General features: G+C 39.1%; 1 long non-coding RNA gene across 1 annotated transcript in view; it reads left to right on the top strand.

Annotated features, from left to right (window-relative positions):
- The first annotated feature begins 586 nt into the window (after positions 1 to 586).
- LOC128103835 (uncharacterized) overlaps positions 587 to 13,737 on the top strand; it is a 55,740-nt gene continuing 42,589 nt past the window's right edge. Inside the window, exons 1-2 of the long non-coding RNA XR_008215782.1 lie at positions 587 to 1,847; positions 2,762 to 2,855. This is a non-coding gene — a long non-coding RNA (uncharacterized LOC128103835). The remainder of the gene's footprint in view (positions 1,848 to 2,761; positions 2,856 to 13,737) is intronic.

The following is a 13,737-nucleotide window of genomic DNA, read 5'->3' as shown; positions in this document are numbered from 1 at the left end:
GTGAATTTTTATATTAGGAAAGCACCTGCTGTCACAATACAAGCATAGCACTCCAAGATAAGTCGGGGACAAAGTTGTGTATCACCAAATGGTTTAGAATATGCATTATTATATGTACTGTAGTTTTGTTTATTAGTGTCTATTAACTGCACTATAATATGTTTTTTCCTAAGAAATTCTAAGTTTTAAGTGGCTCCTATGTGGTAGAATTGTAAATTGTCTAATTGTCTGATTTATTTGTTTATACTGTCACGATTGTTTCAAATATTGCCAATGCACAGCCTAAGTCGAGGGAGTATTTCGAGGAAGATGACGGAATGCATCTGTGTTCTGCCTCTTACGCCTGCTCCTCCAGATAGCACCCCACAGCATCTGTGTACATGCTAAATGGGGACGATGCATTATTTGAGACTATGTGATCATCTTTTCACTTTTCTTTATCAACAGCTAGGTTTCATTTTAATCGGAGTGCTTCAGTGTTTTTCTCGAGTCATGCTTACCAAAGCCACAAACTCAAGGTGAACCTTCGATAAAACTGTTCAAGGCAACATTTGTTTCCATGCCCAGCTGACTCAATCTGCTTGGTTAAACTTTCTCACCCCTGCCAGCTCCCACATTCTTCTCTCCATTCCCAGAACATACAGTCTGCATCACGCATCTCACTTAAGTCAGCAAAACCTGCCCGAGGAGAGATAGCTGCTGGAGATAACACGCCACAGACTCCCTGTGTCAGTGCAGTTACTGGCAGGAGTGACCAATTATCAAAAACCAAGTGTGCAGTTCTCCTGGAGCGGCATCTTAATCTTGGGAAAGCATGGTTCCCATTTTGCAAAATTACAAGGTGAATGTGATCACCTTGAACGAAAAGTTGAATGCTACACCATTTTAAATACTGTGAATTTCAAGGCCACCTACCTTTTAAATCGGGGTTATAAATAGATGAGACTGGTAAAGTCAAAAGTATAAAGACCTAACTGATATCACAGGCTGGGTGAGTCCAATCTGCTCATGTCCTACTGTTGTGCATCAGGCTCCTGTCTAAAAATAGACAGCAAAGACTTTAAATGGATGAAGTTCTTTCAGGTAGAGCCCATATCATCCAGGTGCTGAGATCCCATAAATTATCAAAAGGCTGATGATTTTCACACAGTAAAAGGAAATTGGAATTCAAATATTTATTAAGTAGCCTTGAGTAAGTCACTCACCCTGAGTCAAGTTCCCTGGATTGGGAATAGGACCCAGCACCAAACACTGCTGAAGCCACCAGAAGACAGCGAAAAGCACAGCCCATCACCTGTCCAATGCTCTGTAAAGGTCACGTTTGCTCGCTCTGGGCCCCATCAAATGTCTAAAGACCTTTTCAGAATCTTAGAAGCCCGTGCCAGCAGCAGAGCCCCACCCTGTCCACTGACTGCTGATTTCTCAGCTTCCCCTGGGTACATTCTGAACTTCTAAGCTCAACTTGCAAATTTCTTGGGGAAGAGTGTTCAAACTGGTCGTAAATAGCTTTTTGTACTTCACACTAAGAGTGTACACAAATCGGAAAAACGTGTTTGCATCAAGATTCTGTGCATGGTCCTTGCTCACATCCCTCCTCCACCCAGAGGATCTGGAAATGCTCTGGAGGAAGGCACGGTTAGCACAGGAAACGCTGGCTTGCGTGTGAGCTGCAAGCAGCTCCTGTAATCACGTCCCCTCTCTTTGCCACCAGGCTTATCTCTATCTTCGGCTGCTTTGCCATCTGTTCTGGTAAACCTTTTGGAAGGAGACAGCTACGAAGCTCTAGCTCTGAGGCTTTCGACTGGTTCTCCAGAAAGACAGAAAACCTTCATCCGAGCTTAGAGGATGTGAGTATACTAATGCCACACCCCACCCCAAAAGACAAGTTGCACATACACATAGGCAACACACACAACTCATGACGTACACATACACACACACAACTCATCACACACACACATACACACACACAACTCATCACAAACACAAACACATACACACAACTCATCACATATACACACAACTCATCACACACACACAACTCATCACACACACACACAACTCATCATACACACAACTCATGATGTACACATACACACACACACACAACTCATCACCCCCCCCCCACACACACACACACACACAACTCTTGAGTACCACTGAGTCTTCCCGCTTAATTACTCCTATGTTTGGCTATTGCTTATTTTTTGTTTCTTTGTTGGTGTGTGAGTTTGTTTATTTTTATTTAGTTTTTTCTTTGAAACTACTTGATAAGAGTGACCACCCACCCACCCCCGCCCCGTATTCTACTTCTTCCTGTTGGAGTATGGGCAATGTGGAAACCTGAGTTCAGCCCTGTGATTTAAGAGCTGTCGCGTTGGAGAAATACAGAATGCATGACTACCCCCAAAGCTCCCAGAATGCACTCTTTCTCAGGAATGAGCATTTCAGCAGCCAGAAAGTAAAACTCTGGTTTATGGAGATTCTTCTAGATTATGAGGTCTAATACATTGTGCTGGAGGTAAACAGTTAGGTACACCTGACCTGCAAAACCAGTTCCACGATGGATCACACAACTGGTGGCCAGAGCCTGGCTTCCTCCAGCTGTCATTTAGAAAGTTGAGAAGACACAGGCAGGTGAGCACTCCCAGAGTAAGGCAACAGTCCAGATCCTGTGTCTCCTTCCGATTTGTACAAGTTTGTTGTGATTCCACAACTTCACTTTCAATTTTAAAGCAAGTTGCTTATTGGTTTCTTTCAGGAAGCCATTGTCTGACATCATTCAACAACTGTGCAAGCAATACATGCCTGCTTCAGAGAACACGGGTTCAAAAAACACGGTCCAAGAGCTTACAGTGAGTGTTGAAGCTTTCCTTTCAAGGCCTTTGTGGGGGTGAGAGAGAAGGGGGAGGGGGAGGCGAGAAGGAGGAGAGGGAGAGAGCTAAGGAGAGAAGGAGGAGAGGGAGACAGCTAAGGAGAGAAGGAGGAGAAGATACTGGGCATGTTGTGCCTAACCTTGACCCAGATTTCTCAGCAAGCACTCACCATTTTCTGGTCGATTTGAAAACACTACTTGTCTATTACAATTAGGAAAACATCAGCCCAGATGTGACAATTTGTATATGACTTACTCTCTAAATTTTAATTTATTAAGTTTTTTTTTAATAAAAAGAATCATCCTCTTTGAATGGCAAAAATAAAATGTATCATTTTAGCAAAAAAAAAAATTAAAATGTCAGTCAGCAAACTGCAAGCCTTGAGAAAGAACTCTAATTGCTATCTGCCTTCAGGTGCGATTATTAATATCTACCAGGTATGTGTTCTGAAATGAGAAACCAAATGTGTGCTTTATTCATTTTGACTATTTTTACCTGAACACTGTCGCTTTTTTTCAGCTTAGCTTAATTTCTTTCCTTACTGTCTATGGATAAAGCGACACACAATTGAGTTCTGGGTTAGTTTTTTCCTAGTGGAGAGGTAATACTCAACTAAATCCATTTTTCTAACACATTTTTGTCCTTGCTATTTTTTCTGCCATTTACAAATGGCTAATCTCTCTCTCTCTTTTTTCTTCTCTCTTTTATTCACCTCTCCTCTCTTGAAATATAGTCTCTGTGTTATTACTGATCATATTTTCTTTTTATTTAAACTTATTTTTTGTATGCCCCTCAATGCCAAAATTGAAAAAAACAATTTTTGTGTCCCTTCAGTTCCTTCCTCTGCTTGATGTGATTAGGAATTTGAGAGCTCGATTATATAATTATCCCTCCATTAATCATGCACACGTGAAGGTGATAGGCTTCTCTGACATTCTTGTCGCATTCCATGCCCATCTTTACGAAAGTTACCTGTGTCTGAGAACTCATTTCCTTGCTCAAACATACTGTCACTTTTCACCGTGTCTGCGTTTTGAGGTCTCCCACGTGGACCAAGTGACGGAGATGCAGTCTCATGTTCCTGACCCTGGTGCAGCACACGCTCTGCCTTGGCCCCTGGTGAGCCCCTTTCGTCTAGCATCTGACAATTCACCCATTCTTTCTGGGTCCGTCAGCAACACTCTCTCCTCCTGGTGCTCAGTTAGGAATAAGTGTGAGCTGCTCGTCTCCTCCCATGTGAGAGGCTCAGGTCTGCCCATGTGACCTGCTCTGTCTGGTCCACCCACGTGATTCAACTTCCACTTTCCTTCTTTTTCCTGTTTTCATCTTTGTCCCCCTTGATTTCAGGAAAATTCTTTCTGCTACTTCAGAAGTTTTATGTTTTCAGGTTACAGTGTCTTCATTCCGTACATCGTGGTTTTCATTTGAGTGCTTGTGTTTTAAATCTCTACATATGCAATTCTGATTTTAGAACTTCATAACTGGTTATTTTGGGTCATGTATGCAAATTCCAAGGCATCCGGAGAATCCAGTCAAAGCCATGAGATACTTTCCCGGTGTTTCTTGAGGGAAAGCTATTTTGAGGGAAGCAGTTGCTTGCATTCTTTTGAGAAGTTTTGTATACCACGCTGAAACACTAAAGATGCTACATTCTAACCAGTATTTACTCACAAACATGCAAATTTCATGTAGCTTAGCTTAAGAGAATCCTTAGCTTTTTTAAGACTTGTAACTTACTTGTTTTCAGAAGCTAAGTATGGCTTCCCAAGTTGGCTTACAGCTCTTATTACAGTGTCTGGTTAATAATTCTTCAAGGCTGTACTTTGCTTTCCAAAATATCTACGCAATATTATTTGGTCAGTGCTGACTCCTGGTTGTGAGAAAGAAGTGAGACATAAAGGTAATCCTAAGGTAAAATTTTGTCTGTGGTATTCTACATTCTGTTGTGGGTGTGGAGGAGTGAGGAACTCTGCCTATGTGGTACTGTTTTTTTGCCATTTCTCTCTTCAGTAAAAATCATCAGGCAGTGTGTGCATTAATAATTCATATGGTTGACAACTAAAAATCCACAATGTCCAGATAAATTTGAAAACGGCCATTTGAAAATATTTGTATGCCCAATATAATATTTATGACAAACATATGCTAAAGGAATATTGATTATCTACCTAAAAGTCAGCTTTCTTGGGGAATACTGTGTGTTATATCATAACCCTGTGGTCCAGTCCTGTTATAAAATTTAATTTTTCTCAGTATAACCAATCACCCAGTATAAATTAACTGATGATGGCATGTAAGTCAGTATTCAATTCACAGCCATAAAGGAGTTTAACTGGTGACATCCTGTCTTGCCAAGTAGGCGGTGTTTGCCCCCAGCCCTTGCTTCCCTGAGTTTTTGGATGCTAGACACATTCTAGCAGGTTCTCCCTCCCAGTTCCCCAGGGAAATCTCTGTACAGAATGAATTGTATAGGACACTTCTGTCCCTCTCTCCAGTCTAAGCCATCAGCACATCTTTGCAAATTACCAGGTGGTGAAGAAAGTCTCAGGTACCTTTTTCTAATTTGCAGGTTTCATGTTGCTTACTTCAGATGGAGTTGCATAAATATATTCAGCATTCATAATATCATCATCCTGCCCTCTGATGTTGACAGTGAAAATAATTGTTTTGGTCTGAAACAAATGAAATTTTGCACATGATCAAAAGTTGCACCATAATCTTTAATAGTCAAATAAGCCTAACTGTGGTCCTTATTCATAAGATGGCGTTATGAATGGACTACTCCGGGTGTAACAACAGAAACATTTTAGAAAGGGGAATCCTATGAGAAAAGCCATTTGAGGCCACTTTAGCATGCGAGGCTAAGTTAGATTTGCTTAATGAAGATCTTAAAATAGAACCCTAGGGATGCAAAAACATAACTTCAGCAGTTGCAATAAAGCAGTTTCAACATGGCCCCTTTCTCTTTCCCATTCTCTCTTCTCCATGAGGACACATGACAAAAGAGCAACATTCTCCAAAGTTAAGTCAGACTCCCTGCTCATTGTTTTGATTATATGCTCATTTGTAATGCACAACCTACTCTTATTTATATCATAAGGATTATAAGAAATGCATTTTCTGGATAATTCAATCTTCTCACACATTTATAGATATTTCATGTTAGAAAAATCAAATCTTGACCTGAATATTTCAGATTCATGCTTTGAGCTTTTCAGCAAATATTTTGTTCAGCCACCTGACCAAAGCAAAGAAGATTTAATACAGTATAAAAATTAAGTTTTGTATTTTTAGTTCAAAAGGAATGTTGCTAATATCCTAACATTTCTGTAGTAAAAGACATTACTTTACTTTGTGTGTGAGAGATACATATTCAAAATTTGAAATATATATTTACACACACACATTGCACACACATATGGTACAAAGACAACCTGAAAATTATCTTTAAGCCCAGCTCTGTAGGATAAGCATTGTCATTTTAGGATAAACATATAAGAATCCGTCTGTTCATAGAGGAAATATAAATGTGAATGTACATGAGCACAAAAACAGAATAGTTGACTTAAAGTAGGGTATGTTCCTGTAATTTATTTGAATTCCTTGTTAATTTTAAAGCCACCTTACACCGAAGGTACTGTCATTATGCTCAATTTAGAGACAAAGAAGCTGAGAGTCACCTTGCCCAAGTTGGCATGCATGTTGGGAAGTAGTGAATCTAGAATTTGAAATAAAGCGTACAATTTCACAACACTTTTGAGAACAGACATTCTGCACTGCACAATGGCCTAACCTACCAGTTTCTCACGGGCACCCTCTGGGATGGTCAAGTGTGATTGTCAACTGGATTGTCTGGCTAGACACAGGAATTAGCTAGTGTATCTGTGAGCAAATTTCCAGACAGTTAGAACAGGAATGCTCTGATCCCACCAATGTTTGACTCCATTGTTAGGTAGGAACATTGAATAACTGTTAGGAGGTTGTGGGACTGAAGAACTTACAGCCTGTTGAAGGAAGTGAGTCCCTGAGTTTGTGTTTTGGAGGAGTCCGTCTTGGCCCTTGGCCCTTCCTGTTGCTCATGCCCTGCTTTCTGGCCACCAAAAGCAATTCTATTCTTCATGCCTTTCGTCATGATGTTCACATGTTTGACCTCACTACATGCCCAGAAGGAGTAGAGTCCATCAGCCATCATATCTGAAACTTCTAAAACTATAAACCACAATGAATTTTTCCTTGCTTAAAATAGTTTTTTTCTCATATTTTCCACAAGATGAAAACTAAGCCACATACCTTCTCACAATAATACACAAAACATATGTATTCTCTCCAGGATTCAAAGTGAATCTGTCCCTACATTATACTTTAACTTACAATTCTGCTTTTTCCCCCATAAATCCAATGATTCTCAAGTCTTCTTGTGCCTCACATTGCTAATTTTTTGTGTGTGAGTAATATTTGGATGCCAAATTGATTGTTTAACACACATTTCCAAAATATACTTTTCAAGATTAAATTGGGCTGTTCAGTTACAAACACGAATGAGAATAACTTTTCTTTATTCTTGTTCCATTTAGAAGTCATTCTTCAAATGTATCACCAGACAATTTAAAAGAAAAAATAACCTCTTTCCATAGTATGTCATTACCACCATGCAACTTCCACAAAATCCATTTATTCTAAAAGTTATGCCACCCATTTTGTGAATTGATGGTTCTCTTTAAAACACTGCTCCAGGGTCACTTTGCTTCATTGTGGCCAGCAGGCGGAGCTCACATACAGATGACAAAGATCTCCCTGGTCACATAAGTCCTGGGAGGATGTAACATGTCCATCTTGTTCTAATGATATTTAACGGTTTGCCTGATAATCACCAGGGTTTGGGTTCATTGTGATTATTTGTCAAAGCTTTGGGAAAGGCGTGTAAGCAATGCCCAGATATCTTAGGACAAAGTCATGTGCCACACGAGGGGAACCCTAACACCATTCAAGTGAGTCTCTCGGGATCTGGTCTCGAGTCATGCAGCTAAGGTTTTCTTACACCTTCTCCCTGTGTTCTTTGTCTCCGTAGGATGCCATGTGTCAAAACACTGTCTTGGGCTCTTTTATCCCCATATTTCATCTCTCTTCAAGCATCATGTGCTCTTATTGGCAAAGTTACTAAAATAGAATTCAAGCCTCAGGCTAGTAGTGTTTTTTTCTGTTTTCCTTGCTAGAGCCCAGGTTTTCTTCCTTTTTATGTATCTATAAATGTAACTACCTGGTACTATTGGACTGTCTTGTGTCCAGTAGAAGAAAAGTTTTAATTCTCTTTTAGTTTTTTTTTTTTTTGGCCAATATTTCAAAGACAGATTCACATTGAAAGATAGAAAAAATGACAACACAAATACAAAACTGTCTTTACATAGAAAAAAGTTTAAAATTTTTATAACAAATATGAACCATTAAGGTAGCTCATTAAGAGAGAGAGACTTCACATAAGTTTGTTGAAAATAATAAAAGTCAAGCTGGAGGTGGTGGCAAATGTCTTTAATTCCAGCACTTGGGAGGCAGAGACAAGTGGATCCCAGAGTTCAAGAAAAGTCTGGCCTACAGAGCGAGTTCCAGGATATCCAAGGCTACCCAGAGAAACCCTGCCTCATAAAACCAATAATAAATACAAAAATAAGATAAAAATTAAATTAAATTAAAATTTTAAAAAGTCTAACAGTAAAAATAACCAAAGAGCAGGAATGGAATTTATAGAGTCACAATTATGGATATAGTTAAATAAAATATTTGATTTAAATGATTATAAAGTAAATCAAAATTAAAATGACCTTTGTCTGCATTTAGAAGGAGTGGTTCAGTGTTGGCGGTGATAGTAAAGGAACAGCAAGGGTCACGGTACAGCCCCACACGTGACAGAACTATTAGCCCACACTGGAAACAACTTTTACAATACATAGAAAGAACATGACAGCAATAGTACTTGCCTTGACCTAGAACACTTCTCTGGAAATTATTCAAAGTATAGTCTTAGGGTCCATATATATAAAAGTCTGTTCTGGCATTGTTTAACCAAGCAAAAATCTACACACTATAAATAGCCAACAGTGCGACATAAATGAAATACGGCATTTGATTCTATATAAATAAGAAAAATAAAGGCTACTCATCTTACTTTTGATGTTTGTTTTCTCCAACTACAGGGCAACCTAATTTGTACATCATTGTCCTCTTTCTTAGCATGAGAAACCACCATTCTAAGTGAGGTCAGCCAGAACCAGAAAAACAGAGGCTGCATGTTTTCTCTCATTTGTGGATGTTAGTTTTGAATCTTCAAAAATGTGGGCTTTGTTTGTAGTACCAAGAGAAGTCAAGAAATCACTAAGGGTCCATGGGAAGGCTTTCAAGAAAGGGAGATATAAGTCACTGGTATAAAGGTTTAAAAGGGAACAGAAATGGTTAAGTGGAGATGGGCAGGGAGGGTAGAGGAGGGAAAACAGGGAGGGATAAGCACCACTAAAGAACCTTTGAAAAAGTCATATGGAAACCTAGTGCTGTAGAAGCTCCCATATGTGTGTGTATACTGTGTGTGTGTGTGGGGGGGGGGTATGGGTGTGCATAAAAAGGGTTAAAATTGAGTTACCCTATAGCTGTGCAACAATGCCCCTACTAGACATCAGAGGCTAACAAAGAAAAATCCCAGTGCCAGGAATGGGTTGCTTTCTTTTGGATTTATTGACCAATGAGTGCCCATAGATCCCAAATAGTACAGACTATTGCCAATGCTCTTATCACCCTCCATAACTTGGCAGTAAGATTGTATTAGTTAAGACATCACATACTTTAGTCACAGAAGATGAAGAATTCAAAGTGATGCTGACCCCAAAGCTTCATTCCTTCTGTTGTTTTCCATAGTGCTGGGAGGTTCTATAAAAGCTACCAGAGGAGAAAAGTCACAGCTACCTTACCATGCTGTGAACACTGTGAGCTACAAAATGACTGACTTGGCAAGATTTGCCCACTGGTGCAGTAGTGGCGCAAACATCATGGAATAATCAGCCACTTTCTGATTGGATTTAAGTCCCATTTCACAAGATTGACAGCCACACCTGGCACCATTACCAGTATGAATTTATAGGTAGATAGGTCATAGGCCTAAGGGAGAACCTATTACTATTATTTTGCTAAATGGATATAGTATTAAACCGATTCCTAGTGATTTATCATTAGACACATAGATTAATACATCTCTCAATCCTTAACTGAGAATCATCTCTTTGCAGTAAGTAATGCAGAGACTCACAAGTTGCCAAGACGCAGACAATCAGAGACAGCAGAATGCTTCATTCTAAACGGAATATATATACCCCATGCCCTCCTCCCAACACTCAGGGATCATTGTGGAAGAGGGGATGAAAAATGTGTAAGCCAGTGGTGGTAGATGATGGAAATGCAACAGTCTCTTCTGGACACAGCAGGGCAGCTGCACATATAAACTCACAGTGGTTGTGACAGCATGCACAAGACCTGTGCAAGACCTACACAAGCCCTAGTGAGACCAAATTCTTGTATGGAGCGGGGAGTTGGCTTTGAAATCCCATCCCTTGAGAGACAGGTAGTTTCCCCTTAGAGTCCAGCCAGCCCCCAGCAAGTCAACTACACTCTGATGGAAGCCACACATCCAAGAATACTTGGGCAGCACACATGGGTCTTGATAGATTGAAGAAGCACGAGGGTTGGTGGGGGGCACAAAGTTTGGTGAATGGGGAAGAGAAGTTCTATCTAGGAAGAGCTGAGAAAGGGGTGAGTGGATTCAAAATTCATTGTACAGGTCTCTAAAAACAAGTAGGAAGACAGGGAAATTATGGTGAGTTGAGGAGGGAAAGGAACCCCTCACTCTGGACTCTGGCTGAATTCTCTCATCAGCTGATAAACGAAATTCAGACATTGAATTTGCAGACACTGAGGAAAAATTCTTTTTTATATGGAGATATGTTGTTAAAATAGTAACAAACCAAGCTTAAGGCCTAAATGAATGGCCTTGGGGAGGTCTCATTCATCTCCCACCCATTTTCTGAGAATCTCACAAACAGCAGTAAACATATCTCACATTTCTGCTAAAAAAGGAAATTGAATTACAGTAATAATTTTCAAAATATGGACTTGAAAATTACTGTGATTGAGTGTTTATAGTCAAGTGAATTTACCTTCCTCCCAGCAACCATTTCTCACCATTTTGCCCCTGTAGATCATCCCAGAACTTTCTAAATTTTCTTGAAAATTGAATCAAATCATCTTATTTTCTTTTCTTTGACAATGATGTTTTTTAGATTGAAACATGATGATGCATATATCAATAGTTTGTTATTGTTGAGAAATATTACCTTGAAGATACACAGAAACTAATTTTATAAGCTGATGATAGAAATTTTATTTGTTTTTAATTACTATAAAATAAAACTGGCTCTGGTTACATTTGCGCAAAACCTTCTCAGTGAATATATGTTGTAATTATTCTTGAGCAAACACTTCCAAGGTGAAATTTCTGAGCAGCTTTGTATATGAATACATACTGTCATTAAAACTGACAAACTTTTTTCTGATGGTGTCATACCACTCCTAGATACAATAAATAACAACTTCCGTTCTCCCTTCTTGCCAGCATTTGATATTGCCAGGCTCTTTAGGCCTTCCTGCTGCTAAGGAATGGGGTCACTTCCACTGTATTCCACCAACGTGAGCTGAAGCATCATTGCTTGTTACTTGGACCATCTGTGTCTCCATTTTTTGTGAAATCTGTTCAAACTATTTTCCCATTTTGTCCGGGGTGTTCACAAACTTATTATTGACTTTAGAAGAGTTAGTTAAAATGTGCTACCAAAGAGTCTTTTGTCAGACATATGTATTGTGAGTGTTTTCCCCAGCCTGTGACTTGACTGTTCATTTGCTTAAGTGTATCTTGAAGAGCACACTGTCACTTTAGTGGAATGCCATGTACCATTATTTTCCTTTTAAGATTTGTAGTTTGTGCGTCATATTTAAGAACTATTTTCCTCCCACGAGAGAAAATGCTCTTATGCTTGCTTTTTAAGTTCCCAAACTTTCAGCTTTCATGCATATATGAATGTTCTCTTTCTAGTTAATTAAGTATGTGTTGTCAGGTAATTTGGAGATTAATCTTTTTATAGTGTACCTAATTGTTCTGCCATCATTCACTGAAAAGGCTAATTCAGTTTTCCGTGAGTTGCCTGGAAATATTTTCTGAAAGTCAACCAACTCCAAATGCAAAAGTCTTCTATGTCCTGACTTTTGACTTGCTTCCCTTGACCTATATGTCTATCTTTATGCCAAGAATCTTCAACTGAAAATGTTCTGCTTCTGCATCCAGATGCATTGATGGAAACTAAAACCACCTGCTGCCTATGCATCCTCAAGTTGGAAAGCAGTTCTCTTGAACCTCAGCTGTCATTGCAACTAGCAAGAAATATGAGAAGGCTAACTTGTTCACCAGTTTCTTCATGTATAAAATAAGTATATTGGTACTCACTTTTGAGTACCAATCTAATGATTTGGTTGAATGATAATGTGAAATTCTTGGGAAGACAAATAGGAAGACAGAAGTTAACTGTAGTTGATGTTGGTCCCTTTAGGCTCTGCTCCAATAGCCAACAAGGGATATTTTAAAGTGTGTTCGCCATTGGGATTTTTCACCTGAATTTTGCATTTCTAGTAATCTTATTTTCACTTTGATTTTGCCACTCAGTTGTGTGATAGCTCTTTGGTAAGTCGCATAATTCCTCTGGATCTCAATTTCTTTTTCTAAAAAGTGGTATCACTAGTTATTCTCTGTAGTTACTCAGGGTAACTATTAGGTCATTTTAAAGGCATAATTTTCATAATTTCATGCTACACAGATCTTCATTGGATCATGGTGTTCATATCTATAGTTCTCCATAAAGAATAATACTAATATAAAAGAATGAATATTGAGTGCTATTGTCAGGTAGATACAGAAACCCCAGATCATGGGGATTGAAAGAACAAATGTTTCGTGATGAGCACAAGAAATAAAAGACAGAATAAAACAAGCCACAGAAATATGACTGCTGTGTGGGAAGAGTGAGCATATTAGTTGCTCACTATGGGACGTACAGTACTAGGATGGAGCAGGGAATACTGTTGGAGAGGAGAGCAGATTGCTGTAATCTGCACTCATGATTGTGTTTACGGAACAGTCTGTCATCTTATAGATAAAAGCACCTCATCACTGGAAAAGTTCTTGGCAAGGCCAATCGTCATTAACAATGGTGCTTGGTGAAAGACTCTATGCTGGCTCCTGAGCTTTTGGTGAGGGGCTATAAAATCTATTCTAACTCCATAATGTCATGATTCTACGAAAAGCTTGCGAGAACTCTAGAGTCTTTGTAAGCTTACATCATAGAACAACTCTCACAGTTTCTGAAACCAAAATGTCCTATCATTCTGTGACTATGACTGCCCGTCTTCCATCACAAATTTAGATATCAAAATAAAAGAAGCATCAATTTTCACTTCTTTTGGCATCTCTATTAGAAGAGTTTTCTAGTTCCACTAGTTCTATCTCCCACCAGCCTGCCTTCTCCAGAATAATGCAAATCAAAAGATTAAAATGTCTTAAAAGAAAGATGTGCATTTTCTTGTCTTCTACACTGAATTAGCTACTTCCTGCAGACCCAAGGCTATAGCAAAATCAGGCCATTGTTATAGGAGATCAGGATGCTAACAGGAACATTAAAACATAATAATCGCAACATCATGCTGAATACTACTTAGTGGCTTGCTGCATATTGGTTATCATCCAATGTATCAGTTTCAAATAAACTTGTCACTGGTAAGG

The sequence above is a fragment of the Peromyscus californicus genome, unplaced genomic scaffold, assembly GCF_007827085.1.
Source record: "Peromyscus californicus insignis strain IS unplaced genomic scaffold, ASM782708v3 Scaffold_8__1_contigs__length_139910024, whole genome shotgun sequence".
NCBI classification, from domain to species: Eukaryota; Metazoa; Chordata; class Mammalia; order Rodentia; family Cricetidae; genus Peromyscus; species Peromyscus californicus.
Note: the sequence above shows the minus strand (reverse complement) of the source record. Positions and strands in the feature narration are given on the sequence as shown.